Below are 14186 nucleotides of genomic sequence, written 5' to 3'. Positions count from 1 at the left end.
ACCCTGGCAGGGCTCAGGAACCCCCTGGACAGAGCCCCCAGAGACACTGGCTGTCATCTCTGGCCATGGAAAAGAGTTTTCAATCTTACAGGATCAATTACCAGCTCTGAGTGTCTGATATAAGTGATAATTAAGTGTGGCACGGGTGCAAAAGTAAAATTTTAGGATTCTAGATGAGGGGTCCAAAGGGGACAAGATGGAGGAAATTGGGTGTGTCTTGTCCTTTTTCTCCTTCTTCATGCCCTCCATGTCTCACTGTGGTGTTGGCATTTTTCTGTTGGTTCAGGCTGGGGACACACTGTCCAACGTAGGTGACAGATATTGGCACGTTCTTGTAAATCCAGCCCAGGGAGTTTCTGGTATTTAATGTTTGTCACATCCCACTGAGGGCAGAGCCCCACACGCTGCCCTGCAGGACAGAGCTGGGCAGGGCAGCAGAACATGTGAGAGATAAACAGAATAAACAACCTGGAAACCAGCACAGACCAATGATGGCTTCTGCTTTGGCTGAGGAGCAGAAAGACAGAGACTTTCTACAATTTTGGGATCATCAATACCTCAGATTCTGACACTGCCCTGGCACAGCAGCACTGAGCCCCAACAGCCCTGGGCTGTGACACCTGGTCCTGGGCACATCCAGAGGGTCCTGGGCACATCCAGAGGGTTCCTGGGCACATCCAGAGGTTCCTGGGCACATCCAGGGGTTCCTGGGCACAGCCAGAGGGTCCTGGGCACATCCAGGGGTTCCTGGGCACATCCAGGGGTTCCTGGGCACATCCAGAGTACCCTGGGCACACTCAGAGTGGGGCAGGGTGGCCTGGGCAGTGCTGGGGCAGCGCCCGGCCTCGGTGACCTTGAAGCTCTTCTCCAGCACAACCATCCTGCGATTCCCTGGTATTTTATGGCCCCTCTTTGTGAAGCTGATGAGCTTTAGGATTTGTATTTAAAGGGCTGGAAATTACATTTTGTTGCTTTGGCCTTTTCTCCTGTCTTTCTGGGAAAAAAGAGTTGACATGATTAATCTTTGGCTGAAAATTGAACTTTTACTTCAGAGATCCTCAAAATAAAGTGTTAAAACATCATATTGTAGATTTCCAATAGAATATCTATCCATGGAAGTGTGGAGAGAAAAATGGTAAGAATAGAAATCTTAGACATCTTTAATTTGTATGCATTTAAGAAACAAGTAATTAAACATTATTTTCTACCTGGCAGTGCCCAAAGCCACATTTCCACATGATATTTTGCTAAAACTAAATTTTTAGAAGCTAATATTTATCATATTTTCTAACTGTGACTTGAAGGAATATTGGGCATTTTTCGTTCCAGACTCAGAGCCATTTACAGATGATTTTATGAACTTTATTTTTCTCCTAAGCTGTTGCCAAATTTTTTGCATACCGTAGCAGAACATCACCTTCAAAAGATTTCCTGCCCCAAAATAATTGAAACATTTAAGAAAAGGTTCAGTTGTCATAGGAATGAATGCTCTAAACAGGGACATCTCCAAAAGAGTTGGATCAAATTGTTCTGTTAATAGGATTTTTTAAAGTAATTAGATCACAAAGCTGCTTTTGTCTTTCCTCATTCAGAGCATGGTGTGACAGCGCCAAACAAATTATTGTGAAAATAATAACTTGTTTATTTTAATCAGATATTGCCATTGGAATACTTTATCTGTCATCGTACAATTTTCAGTCGGATTCACACTGCAGAATTGTCTCACTTGATTCTTATCACCTCTGATTAATCTAATTTTCTGGGCATTTCACTTGAAGCTGCTTCCTTGCCTTCTGATCAGCCGAAATTGTGAGTTTGCTTTGATACTGGAGCTCAAGAGAAAGCCAGGCTTTGAAGGGGATCCTCTCTTGGATTAAAACACAGATTGCTGAGAAATTCCCGTCTGAGCCCCTGCTCAAAAGAAGCCCAAAAGCTCCTTCTGGCAGCTGCCTTTCCCTGCCCACGTCAGGTTTGTCTCCTAAGACGTTTGGCTGCCGTGGAGGTTCCTGGGTGCCCCAGAGGCTCTGCCTGGCCAACGCTCCAGATGTTCCTGTGGGGTGGCACCTGCCAGGAGAAGGGGACATTGGCCAGGGACTGGGGGAAACCTGTCCTGGAGAAGCAAGTTCTGCTTCTGTCCTTCCCTCGGAGGGCTGAGTTGCCTGGGAGATGTGTAGGGTGCTACAGAGACCATCTTCAGCAGAGGTGGGAAACAGAACAGATTTGAAGTGGTCTGCAGCGAACAGTGGGGTTTTTTCAGCTCTGAAAGCAAATGAGAAAACCTGGGTTAGGCTGAAGTGAAATGGAAGTGCTTCACTTCAGTTGAAGATGAATTCAGAAGACTTTGTATTATTTACTGTTTCATTAAATCATTTTCTCTTTATTTCAAAGCAAAACTTTAGCAAAAACACTTGGGTGATAAAAGAGAAAGATGCCCTTGTAACACAAAACCTGGTAGATGACCTGATTGCAGGCAGGTGTCCTGCTGCTGCACTCAAGAGCTCTTCACACAGGAGGAGCATGTCATAAAATCCTGCAATGGTTTGGGTTGAAACAGACCTTAAATCTCATCTCATCCTAGCCCTGCCATGGCAAGGACACCTCCCGCTGTCCCAGGCTGCTGCAAGCCCCGTCCAGCCTGGCCTGGGACAATTCCAGGGATCCAGGGCAGCCCCAGCTGCTCTGGGCAGCTGTGCCAGGGCTGCAGAGCCCTGTCCATGCCAGGGCCAGTGGGACTGGATGTGGCCAGAGGCAGAGGCCAGTGACCAGGGACAGTGACCAGGGGCAGTGACAATTGCAGTGACAATGGCAGTGACAATGGCAGTGACAATGGCAGTGACCAGGGGCAGTGACAATGGCAATGACAATGGCAGTGACAATGGCAGTGACAATTGCAGTGACAATGGCAGTGACAGTGGCAGTGACAATGGCAGTGGCCAGGGGCAGTGACCAGGGGCAGTGACAATGGCAGTGACAATTGCAGTGAAAAGGGCACTGGCCAGTGGCAGTGTCCGCAAGGCGCCATGCCAGGGGTGAGCCCTTCCTCCCCAGTGACACAGCCCCGCAGCTGGCAGGGCAATAAGTCACCCATGGGTGCAGGCTGGGAGCCGTGTGGGCTCTGTGAGCCACGAGGCAGGCCAGCAAACCTCTGGGGCTGCTTTGCAGCTGCAAGCCGGGCTCTGCAGGGCGGCTCCGGGGCTGCATGGCAGCACCAGCCATGGAGAGCCCTGCTGCCCGCCCCGGAGGGCACAGGAGCAGCGTGGAGCTGGATAACAAACCCAGGCACTGCTGCCTCCAGGACTGCAGAACTCTGAGGGGCACCAGGGCTGCAGGTGCTCGCTGCAGCTGGGGTTAAACTCAGGGGGGCCCTGCACACCCAGCAGCACCGGTATTATCAGTGTGGATGAGAGAGAACCTGTAGAAAGCTATTACTGCTACTGTTCTTGTTGTTATTATTGCTATTATCGTTATCATTGTTGTTGTTATTGTTATTAATGATTTGAAAAGCCTGGACACCTCGGCAGCGGTGCGTCCGTGTTTGGGTGAGCTGTCAGCACAAGGCACCTGCTGCAGGCACAGCAGAACCTGATGAGCAGGCAATGGTCAGGGAGAGAGGAGGAGGACGTGGCCTTTCCACGTCCCCTGAGTGGTGACAGGAATTCTGCACGGAGCCCTCGGTGTTTCACAGGCACAGCAGTGCCTGGGTAATGAACCAGCCCTCAGCAGCTCGCAGCAGCACTTGCAATTGCTGCGTACGTGGTACATCTCCAGCCTCAGCTTTATTAGCCCTGGGAGATTTATGGGGAGCCTGAAAGCCCATCATGGGCTGTGGCATGCCCGTGGCAGCATTAGGAAATATTGTAAAACTGCTGTACAGTAAAAACTGTGCGTTGTTATCACACAATCACCATAAATCTGCTCATTTTGCAAGCTGGTTTTAAGAATGGCGATTTCCTGTTTCACTGCAGAAAACCCATTTTCTGCTGGGGCATCTCCATGTAAGTCTGGCTCGCTGCTGTCAGTTCAGCATCTCTGGAGAGCAGACAGCTCCAGGGATGTGCTGGGGGGAGGGAGGTGTTTGGTTGTAGTTCCCATTTGAACACAAAGCTTGTTGGAGTGAACTGGTGCAAAGCAAGGCAGGGGTCTTCCCCTCTGGAGACCTGCGTGGTCCTCCCTGCTGGAGAGGAGAGGAGAGGAGAGGAGAGGAGAGGAGAGGAGAGGAGAGGAGAGGAGAGGAGAGGAGAGGAGAGGAGAGGAGAGGAGAGGAGAGGAGAGGAGAGGAGAGGAGAGGAGAGGAGAGGAGAGGAGAGGAGAGGAGAGGAGAGGAGAGGAGAGGAGAGGAGAGGAGAGGAGAGGAGAGGAGAGGAGAGGAGAGGAGAGGAGAGGAGAGGAGAGGAGAGGAGAGGAGAGGAGAGGAACTCTACTTTAAATGACAAGCCCCACACTTTCTGTGATTTTCATTTGGCTGCAGAAGAAAGGCAGATGGCCACATTGTCTGCCTTACCCAGAGCAAGGCTCCTGTTTATGCAAACCTTTGAAGATTTGGCAATGTGCAAATCCCAGGCTGGGGCAGCCCAAAACCACATTTGTGCAAAAGGCTCTGTGAGATGAAACAAAATAGTACAAGCTGTGGGCATTAACTGTCAACATGGAAACAACCCCCAACCCCTGGCACATATGCTGGGTATTTTCGAGGATGGGGCGAGTGAGATTCGAAGGAAAAAGCTGCAGCTGCCCCAAGATCCCCCCAGCCTGTCCAATTAATATTCTTTCTCATTAAAACTGCCATTAACCTGCTTGTTAAATTACCATGTTTATTAATGAAAAAACTAAAACACATACATACCCTGTAATGACAGAGCATCAAACAAGGAAAAAAATAAATGCTAATTTCAAGTGAAGGCACGAAGAGGTCAGCGGTATTTTATGCTGTTATTTCCGCCTCCTCCATATGGTTATATTTTCCATTTTGTTTTTTCTGTGACAAGAGGTGAAGACCCAGTAATGCATGAACATGATTAATTATTTGCAGAAAAACAACTTCTCAAACTTTTAAATTTTAAATGGAAAGGGGGAAAAAACCACTCAGTGTGAGAAGTGCTGGAGAGTGGAAAGGGAAACAAAAGAGGTGAGAACACACACTGCAGAACGGTGGGGTTTGTTCTTACCTACCTGCCAGTCACTTCCCTTGGTGAGAACACGGAGGAAAAGCTGAGATAGTTACACCACCAGAGAATCGCAGAATCATGGAAGGTCTGAGGATCACTGAGCCCAGCTCCTGCACAGAACCAGCCCTGGGACCCCTCTGTGTGCAAGACCAAAGCTCAGGGGTTCAGAAATGAGCCCTCTCTGCTGCCCAGTCCCTCCCTTTCCCATCAGCTCTCCCATCCCAGGAGCAGCAGGTGCCAGCTGGGCTCAGTCCCAGCGTGGTCTTTGTAGCTGCTCCCAGCAGCTCCACTCGCTGCTTCTCCTCACCTGCCTGCAGCGTTCATAGGTGTCATTTGGGCACAACTGCAATCTGCTTCTCATTGCTAAGACTTCTCCCTTCCCAGCCCAAATCCCAGAGGGGAATGTTTTATCCCACCAGCCAGACTGCAAATTCCAGCTGTGTGGGGAAAACGTCCTTTCCCAGCAGGTCCCAGCCCTGGGGAGTCTGCCCCAGCCCTGCAGCCCTGAGCTCACAGGGCCCTCGGTGGCAACCAGAGGATGTGGGGCTGCACATGGCCCAGGGCAATAACGGGGAGCACAGAGCACAAGTGCATCCACTGCCAGTACAGGGCACATTAATATTTTAATTAGGCCCATAATTAACTGATTTGCTGTCGTCAGCTCCTGTGGCAGGCAGGAAAGGCCAGTGCTGTGATTGCAAGGTATTAATCATGCAGAGGGTGACAAGCTCCCCAAGCAGCAACACAAACTTTGCTGGCTGTGAGTGGAATGCTCAGGCTCCTGCTTCTCCATCCCTGCTCAGATCCTGACTCTCCATCCCTGCTCAGATCCTGGTTCTCTCCATCCCTGCTCAGGCTCCTGATTCTCCATCCCTGCTCAGATCCTGGTTCTCCATCCCTGCTCAGATCCTGGTTCTCCATCCCTGCCCAGGCTCCTGATTCTCCATCCCTGCTCAGATCCTGGTTCTCCATCCCTGCCCAGGCTCCTGATTCTCCATCCCTGCTCAGATCCTGGTTCTCCATCCCTGCTCAGATCCTGGTTCTCCATCCCTGCCCAGGCTCCTGATTCTCCATCCCTGCTCAGATCCTGGTTCTCCATCCCTGCTCAGATCCTGGTTCTCTCCATCCCTGCTCAGATCCGGGCTCTCTCCCATCCTAGCTGGATGTGGCAGTGCCTCAGGTGGGAGTCTGTGGTGACTGCTGGCAGTGCCACAGCTGGCAGTGCCACAGCTGGTCAGTGCCACAGCTGGCAGTGCCACAGCTGGTCAGTGCCACAGCTGGTCAGTGCCACAGCTGGTCAGTGCCCCAGCTGGTCAGTGCCAGGACCTCCCCAGAACACTGCCCAAGACCTTCAGACACGAGGAGTGGTGCCAATCCCAGCTGCTCACCTCTGGCTGCTGCCCTCCTGCACCCAGAGAATTCCAAGCCATGTCCCAGTGTGCCTTCCCTGAGAAACTCGGTTTTGTTTCTAGCAAGAGTCTGTAATTATGATCGACTGCAGCAGTTTTATTCCCATAGCAAAAAATATCAATCACACTGAAGGATTTTTTAGAGCACTTTGGATTCACTTACATAATTTTCCCTGCAAAGGCCCTCGTGAGGAGTTGGATAACAACGATAAAAAGAGCCTTTATTCTCTTTAGTATTATGCAGCATATACAACGCAGCACGTTTCTATGTATCAACTTGGCCTTTCTTTTCTAAAAGACCAAATTTTCATCCACATCATCATTTAAATATGCTGCATTTCCTGTAAGAATTCGGTCCCACCCACCTCAGTGAAATTTGTGTCACATTGCAATCATATTTAATAATAATGCTGAGAATAAAAGTCTGGTTACAGGCACTGAGTGCTGCACTAACAGAGATGTAGGAAACCTTTATGGAACACAAGACAGAAAGTGGAGCCTTGCTGGGAACAATGTCAGCGGAGAAAAAAATACCGGTGAGTTTGTGTAAAAAAGTTAATTTGCTCCATAAATGAGGCAAAATAAACACGTACAGGAAATGCCATTATTCCCTCGACAATGAGGTTAAATAAGCACTTGATGGGTAGTTCTCAAAGGCATTTGTGTACAGGAGAGATACTTATCACAGTGCATGGTGTTACGGATGGTAATAGAATTAAAACGAATTAAAACTCAGCTGTTATCTGTGCAAGGGAAAAAAGCCCAAGATATTAAAGCAAAGAAGATCAATTTATGCCTTCCTAATTGGAAATTCTTAGTATGAATTAAATTATGCAAAAATTACTCTCCTTTAATTTTCTTTGGTTTTCCGTGCTGTGAAGATCCAAGAAGCTCAAGTCAAATGCAATTTCAGCTGCCAGAGCTGGGCAGGAAAATTGTTACCGACCAAAAAAAGGAGGAAAAAGCCTCCCAAGCCCTGAGCCTCTCTGGGTGATCATTTGCAATCCCTGTTCCAGGCTGTGAGCAGACTCACACTTGGTGATTAATTACCAGCAAAGGTCAGGACGAGAGCTTCCCTCCCCTCCTCTCAGGCCTTGTTTCCACAGCTGACAAGGGAGGGAGGGCACTGTGATTAATCCCCAAGTCCATCCCTCCTCCGGAGGGCAACAAGGACCCACAGTCTCCTTGCAGCCAAGGTGTTTGTGTCCACCCGAGGAACCCTGGATGGAGACGGGGGCTCAGCCCTTCCCCATCCCCTCATTGTCCTTGTTCCAAGGGGCTCAGCCCTTCCCCATCCCCTCATTGTCCTTGTCCTGAAGGGCTCAGCCCTTCCCCATCCCCTCATTGTCCTTGTCCTGAAGGGCTCAGCCCTTCCCCATCCCCTCATTGTCCTTGTCCCGAGGGGCTCAGCCCTTCCCCATCCCCTCATTGTCCTTGTTCCAAGGGGCTCAGCCCTTCCCCAGCCCCTCATTGTCCCTCTCCTGAAGGGCTCAGCCCTTCCCCATCCCCTCATTGTCCCTCTCCTGAGGAGCTCAGCCCTTCCCCATCCCCTCATTGTCCTTGTCCCGAGGGGCTCAGCCCTTCCCCATCCCCTCATTGTCCCTCTCCTGAGGGGCTCAGCCCTTCCCCATCCCCTCATTGTCATTGTTCCAAGGGGCTCAGCCCTGACCCCAGCCCTTCCCCAGCCCTGACCCCAGCAGTGCCCCAGCAGTGCCAGCACAAGGGACAGCAACTGCCCTGGTCCAGTGACCACCCTGTGGCTGGTACAGGTGCCAATGGCCTTCTTGCCCACCTGGGCTGATATTCAGCTCCTGCTGGCCAGCACCCCTAGGTCCTTTCCTGCTGGGCACCTTTTCAGCCACTCTTCCCCAGATCTGGAGTATTCCACAGGGTTGTTGTGACTCAAGTGCAGGAGCCGGCACTTGGCCTTGTTGGACGTCACACAGCTGGCCTTGGCCCGTGGATCCAGGCTTTGCAGAGCTGCAGGGATGATTCCTCATCCTGCACTTACTACAGGCTCCCCTAGTAATTATTCTTGTTCTTAAATAGCAGAATAAAACCTAGAGCCAGAGTCTATTTAAAGTGAAAATTAGATCCACCTCCTGCCTGGTAGAGTTGAATTAAGAACTTTTTATCCTGATTTTATCATACTTTTTTTATCATGTTTTTTTTATCACTTTCCTCCTTTTATCATACCTTCCCTTTTATTCAGGTTTTACTTTTGCCCCAGATAGTGGAGTTATTTATTTTGAGAGGACTGGACATGACACTTTTAGCTGGGCAGGGAACCACTGGCCATAAAGGGACCCTTTTGGATAGACAAGGAGTCTGTTCTGTCAGAAAAGTGCACCAGGGCTTTCTCAAAGGAGTAAGGAGCGCAGAGTTGTTGGGGTTGGTTTAATGAAATGCAGCAGCAGGTGTCTCAGGGCTGAGCAGCCAGACGCCTCCTGCGGCGGGGCAGTTAGGGGGATGCTGGGGAGCCCCAGAGCACCTGGGCTGTCCGGCACGTGCCCTCGGCCGGTGAAGCCGGGTGCAGGCACGGCTCAGCCGGGGACGGGGCTCCCACACCCTCCTGCAGCCTGGGCTGGGGCCACCGGCTGCTCCTGCGGCAGAGCAGGCCGGGAACGCAGCGCTGCGGCAGCTCGTCCCCGGCTAGGCAGGATAACTCACCGTTCTGCTGGATTTTGGCTCTGGAGATAAGCACATACCTGTGCCCGTGTGTGTGGAGGGAGATCTGAGGCGATAGACGGCACCAGGGTAACGACAGTGATCTCAACCTCAGGAGAGAGGCGCAGAGCGAATATATCAATTACGAGCATATTAATGTCATGGGGAGGCGCTCTGTGATGTTTGTGGTCATTCTTAATCCAATAAAATTGCCTGGGGTTTTATCTATGAATTTAGAATACGATAAAAAATGACTTCAGGAAATGAAGATGAAAGGGTTCTTTTTTTAGCCTCTCTCAGAGCTGCATATCAAATTGTTGGGGGGGGAAGCAGAAGATGTTTACTTCTGCCAGTCTTGCCGATTCAGGTCAAGCTGTGAAAGACCAAGTTATCTTTTACTGGCTGTCTGATGAAAGGTGAGATAAAAGCAGGGCGGGGATGGAGATGAAAGCTCCCTGTGTGGGTCTCAGGCTCTGCCCCATCCCCACCCAGAGCCTGTGCTGGACCCAGGGGTGGCCCAGGCCCCCAGCCCTCGGAGGGGAGGGTCACTGCTGGCTGTCACCTGCTGTCACCTGCTGTCACCTGCTGTCACCTGCTCTGGCCAGGCCCACCTTAGGGGGAGCAGCTTTCCTGCCTCCCCAATAACCCTGGCTCAGGAGCTCCTGTCTCTGGACCAGGTTCCTCCCTCTGGTCCTGGAAACCCCCAGTGTTTTCTCGTTGCAAGGAGCTGCAGAACTTGCAAAGAAACATTTCTTTAGAATTTTAATTTACTGTCTCTCACCCTCACTGCATCTATATTTATCTCTGTACGTGAGAAGAGGGAAACAACAAGATCTCTTACGCTGGTGTTTATGTCGCTCCCACCAGCAGGAAGATGTCTGGGATTGCAGAGTGTGGATATCAAAGAACAGGCTGGGGGGCTGACGTGCCCTCCTGACCCTGGGGATCCCTGGGAGCAGGGGATTACCCAGGCACCATCCCACGAGGCTCAGAGCAGCCTCGCTGACCCAGGGCTCCTCCTCCGGGGTTCCCAACCCGAATCCACCGCTCAGCACCAGCGAGCTGGCACCCCTGCCTTCCACTGCATCCAAACACTTGCTTTTCCAATTTACACTTGTTCTGCACAGAGGATAAAACCAAGAACATTTCTGCTTATCTTCCATTTCTCTTTTCTGACATTTTTATTAGAAGAAAAGCAATAAGAAATGGGCGTGCTCCGAAAGGACTTGGAAGCAGGATTCAGTCTGCAGCAGCAATGTGGACACAGACTGAAAAACACAGACTCTGAAACGGTGCTGCCGGCTCGGTGGCTGCAGGAAGCTGAACTTCAATGAAACTTCGCACCTTTTTAATTTTTAAATGAAAGTAAAGCAAGACAAGAAGAGTGGGTGTCATTTGTGTGTCCTCTCTGTGAGCAGAACGCAGCGTGTGAGGCAGGAGCTGCTGAGGGGATCTGCTGGGGATCTGCAGCGATGCCCAGCGCTGTGCCCCACGCCTCTCCTCCAGCTGCAGGAGCAAGCCCCTTCTCCTGCCTGGAGGGAGATGGCCCCGGCCCATCTCACCTACATGGAGGGAGCCAAACACTCATTTATTAAAACCAGAAACTACAACGTTTAAATAAAATAACCCCCAGAGGTAGGACCCTAATAATATTTTACAAAGTTGTGCCACCTCAAAATAAATTATTAAACTTCCTATGTTAAATCCATTTTATTGCTGTAAAGGAGCTCAAGTATTTTTAATTTTAGAAGCTCATATATCCTCCTATTTGATTCTTATGATTAAACAGGGCAGAAACTTGTGGCAATCACCTACTTGCCTTCAATTGCACGCTTTACAGCAATGAAATCAAACCACACTCTGCCATGATTTGCTGGATTATTAATAGTGCTGCCAAGCTCATTACATTATAATTTAAAGACAGATCTAGCACAGACATGTGTGAAAGATGGTCTGAGATCAGACCCTACAGCAAATTGCTTGAATCTTGATCTAATTACCCCAGAGCAGCCAGTGTTACCAGCGGCTCGCGTTTGGCAGGAAACTTGTGAAAATGAGGTTGGTGTAAGAAAGGGAGGGGAAGGACACGTCTGGGAGCCAGTGGTGGATAAATGAGCATCGGGACCCCCGAGGTGCCTCTTCTGCTCATCCCCAGTGCAGGATTCTGGCAGTGGAGAGGATTTGGGACCCTGGAGGATTCCCAGCGCTGGCTGAGCGCGGCGGGAGCGGATCTGGGGCTGGGGCACGTGGCACAGCCGGGATCGTTCATGCCTGAAGTTCAGCTGCATTTTGGAGCACCAACTGAATGGTTTGACCTCCACCAAATGCTTTGCCTGGCTGAAAACTGCAAGGCAGAGGATAAATCCATGAGTTCTAGTAGGCATTTGAGTCATAATCACTTCAGGACCCAATACATAACCGAATATTGTTCTTAATTAATGAGACAATTAGACTTTGATTATGGCACTACAGTGCCCATTACCATTTTTATCTATCATGACCCTCCTGTACAAAGCATCCAATTTCCTTATATGCTGCTGTATTTCTGTCTGACATAATATTAGATAATAATTTATATAATGGCAGGAACTAGATGAGCATTCAAATCTTCTGTGTTACGAGCCCGTAAGGAGCAGCCAAAACAGCCCAGGAGTGAGTGATGTGCTCAGTGATCCCGAGGGAAGGACGCCGAGGGCTCTGCAGGGCTGCAGTGACGGCGGTGCCACGCTGTCCCTGTGGCTCCTGCACCCCTGGCCCTGGCCCTGCCACGCTGGGCCCCTCTGCCCGTGCTCTGCATCCTCCTCCTCCTTCACCCCAGCCAGTTCCCCTGGGCCTTGGCCGCCCTGTGGCTTGGTGAATTCAGTTGAATTAAGTTGAATTAAGAACTTTTTATCCTGATTTTATCATACTTTTTTTATCATGCTTTTTTTATCACTTTCCTCCTTCTTATCATACCTTCCCTTCTATCCAGGTTTTACTTTTGCCCCAGATAGTGGAGTTATTTATTTTGAGAGGACTGGACATGACACTTTTAGCTGGGCAGGGAACCACTGGCCATAAAGGGACCATTTTGGATAGACAAGGAGCCTGGTACTGTCAGAAAAGTGCACCAGGGCTTTCTCAAAGGGAGTAAGAACAAGTCAAGAAACACAAAGTGTTGGGGTTAGTTTCTCATTTAATGAAATGCAGCAGTTGGTTTCTCAATGCTGAATTAAGAACTTGTAATCCTGATTTTATCACACTATTTTTTATCAAGCACCAGTTGGTGTTTTTTGAGCTCTTGGCCATCTTTGCTGTGGTTTGGTGTTTGATCTCCCCAGGGAGGGGTCACACAGGAGTCCCCTGCCCTCTCTGGGGCAGTGCTGCCCCAGACCCCAGCACAGCCCCCCAGAGCTGGCTGTGCTCGGTCCCCTCAGCCACATCCAGACTTTGTGAGCAGGCTCTTGTGCCACCAGGGAGCCAGGGATAAATAAACGACACTGTGCCTCGCCTCATGCCACGTCCCTGTGAGCAGCAGTCTCCCAGTGATGAGTAAAACACACAGAAAGCTCCACCTGCAGTGCTGGGGAGGAAAGGGACGTTTCCTCTAGCATGTGCATTTATTGCTCTACTGTGAACTCAAACATTTGCTATTCAAATTTTTGCCTCAGCATCCAGAGAAAACAAAGCTGGCAATTCAAAGCGCCTCTATATTAATATTTCTTGGGTTTCCAAATGCTTCTGGAGATCAAATCCAGTACTGCTGTGCCAGCTTTCCTTTCATATGGGGCTTCCCGTCAAAGCCAATTTTTGTTCAACAAGTCGAGCAAAGTGCAGCACTGGCACATGCAGGAGCACTGGAAGGTTCAGTGGGAAGGGGAAGGTGAAAACGCAGCGGGTCAGAGATCCAGGTGTCACTCCAGATGTGCAGGTGCCATCTCAGCCTCTGCTGGTTCTCAGCCCGGACACTCAGAGCCAGCCCCGGTGCCCTGCACAGCCCTGGTGCCATCCTGCCCCTCTGCAGCACACGCTGCTCGTGCTGCCTGGGACAGCCCTGCAGATGTCCTGAGCTCGGGGCAAAGCTGCCAGGCTCAGCCGCTGGGTTTTAGCAAAAAGCAGGGAACCACAGAGCACTTCACTGGCAGCCAGTGCTGGGACAGCACAGCACCGTGCCCCCAGTGGGGGCTGGAGCTGCTGACCACACCACGAGCTCTGCCCACCAGGGCTCCAGAGAGAGGCAATCAACATTTTTACAGGTTTTATTTAAGGCAGGAATTATTTCAGTGCTGACTCCTCAAGCCTTCAGAGAGATATTCCCACAGGCACATAAAAGTAACCCCGGAGGAATAAAAACCTTTCCCACCTTGTGGAACCCTCTGTAGAACAGGAGTAGGAGCCATTTGGAGCCACAGAGAAACTGGGGCGATGCCTTTGACAGCAGCTGTCAGTCTGTCCCCCTGCCAGGCCTGGGAGCACTCAGGGTGAACCACAGTGAGAAACCCTGGGTTTGGTGGCAGGTGTGGCATGGGAAGAGCTGACAGAAATTCAGCAGCAGGTAACTGAGGACAGAAAAGTCAGGGAATGAAATTCAAGGGACAGTGACCCACAAGTCCCGAGCAGCATGGCCAGGCAGAGGCAGGGGCTGCGCCAGGGCTGCCACATCCCCACCTGTGCTGCCAGGGAAGGTGTGACAGCGTCAGGACATCCCCTGGCACCGCTAGCTGCAGAGGAACCCTGCACCCACACTGACCCTGCCCAGGGAGAGAGCTGGGGAGGAGAGAGTGGCTGGCAGGGCTGGGAATCTCCCCTTCTCCAGGCAGTGCCCAAGGCCAGGCTGGATGGGAATTGGAGCAACTGGCACAGTGGAAGGGGAAGCTGCCCACGGCAGGTGGAATGAGATGTGTTCTGAGGCCTCTCCCAACCCAAACCTGTCTGGGATTCTGTGATAACCTGGGGAGAAACCTGC

The 14186-nt window shown here is 50.8% G+C and overlaps 1 long non-coding RNA gene across 1 annotated transcript; it reads right to left on the bottom strand.

Moving 5' to 3' along the window:
• Positions 1-1027: 1027 nt before the first annotated feature.
• LOC146766714 (uncharacterized) lies at positions 1028-7972 on the bottom strand. Its single transcript, XR_014956977.1, has 3 exons — positions 6554-7972; positions 5170-5302; positions 1028-2259 (listed from the first exon to the last, which is right to left on the bottom strand). It is a non-coding gene; the product is annotated as an uncharacterized LOC146766714 (long non-coding RNA).
• Between the last annotated feature and the right edge of the window lie 6214 nt (positions 7973-14186).

This window comes from Lonchura striata, chromosome 8 (assembly GCF_050655825.1).
Source record: "Lonchura striata isolate lonStrDom1 chromosome 8, ASM5065582v1, whole genome shotgun sequence".
Taxonomy (NCBI): domain Eukaryota; kingdom Metazoa; phylum Chordata; class Aves; order Passeriformes; family Estrildidae; genus Lonchura; species Lonchura striata.
This window is presented reverse-complemented; position numbering and strand designations above follow the sequence as displayed.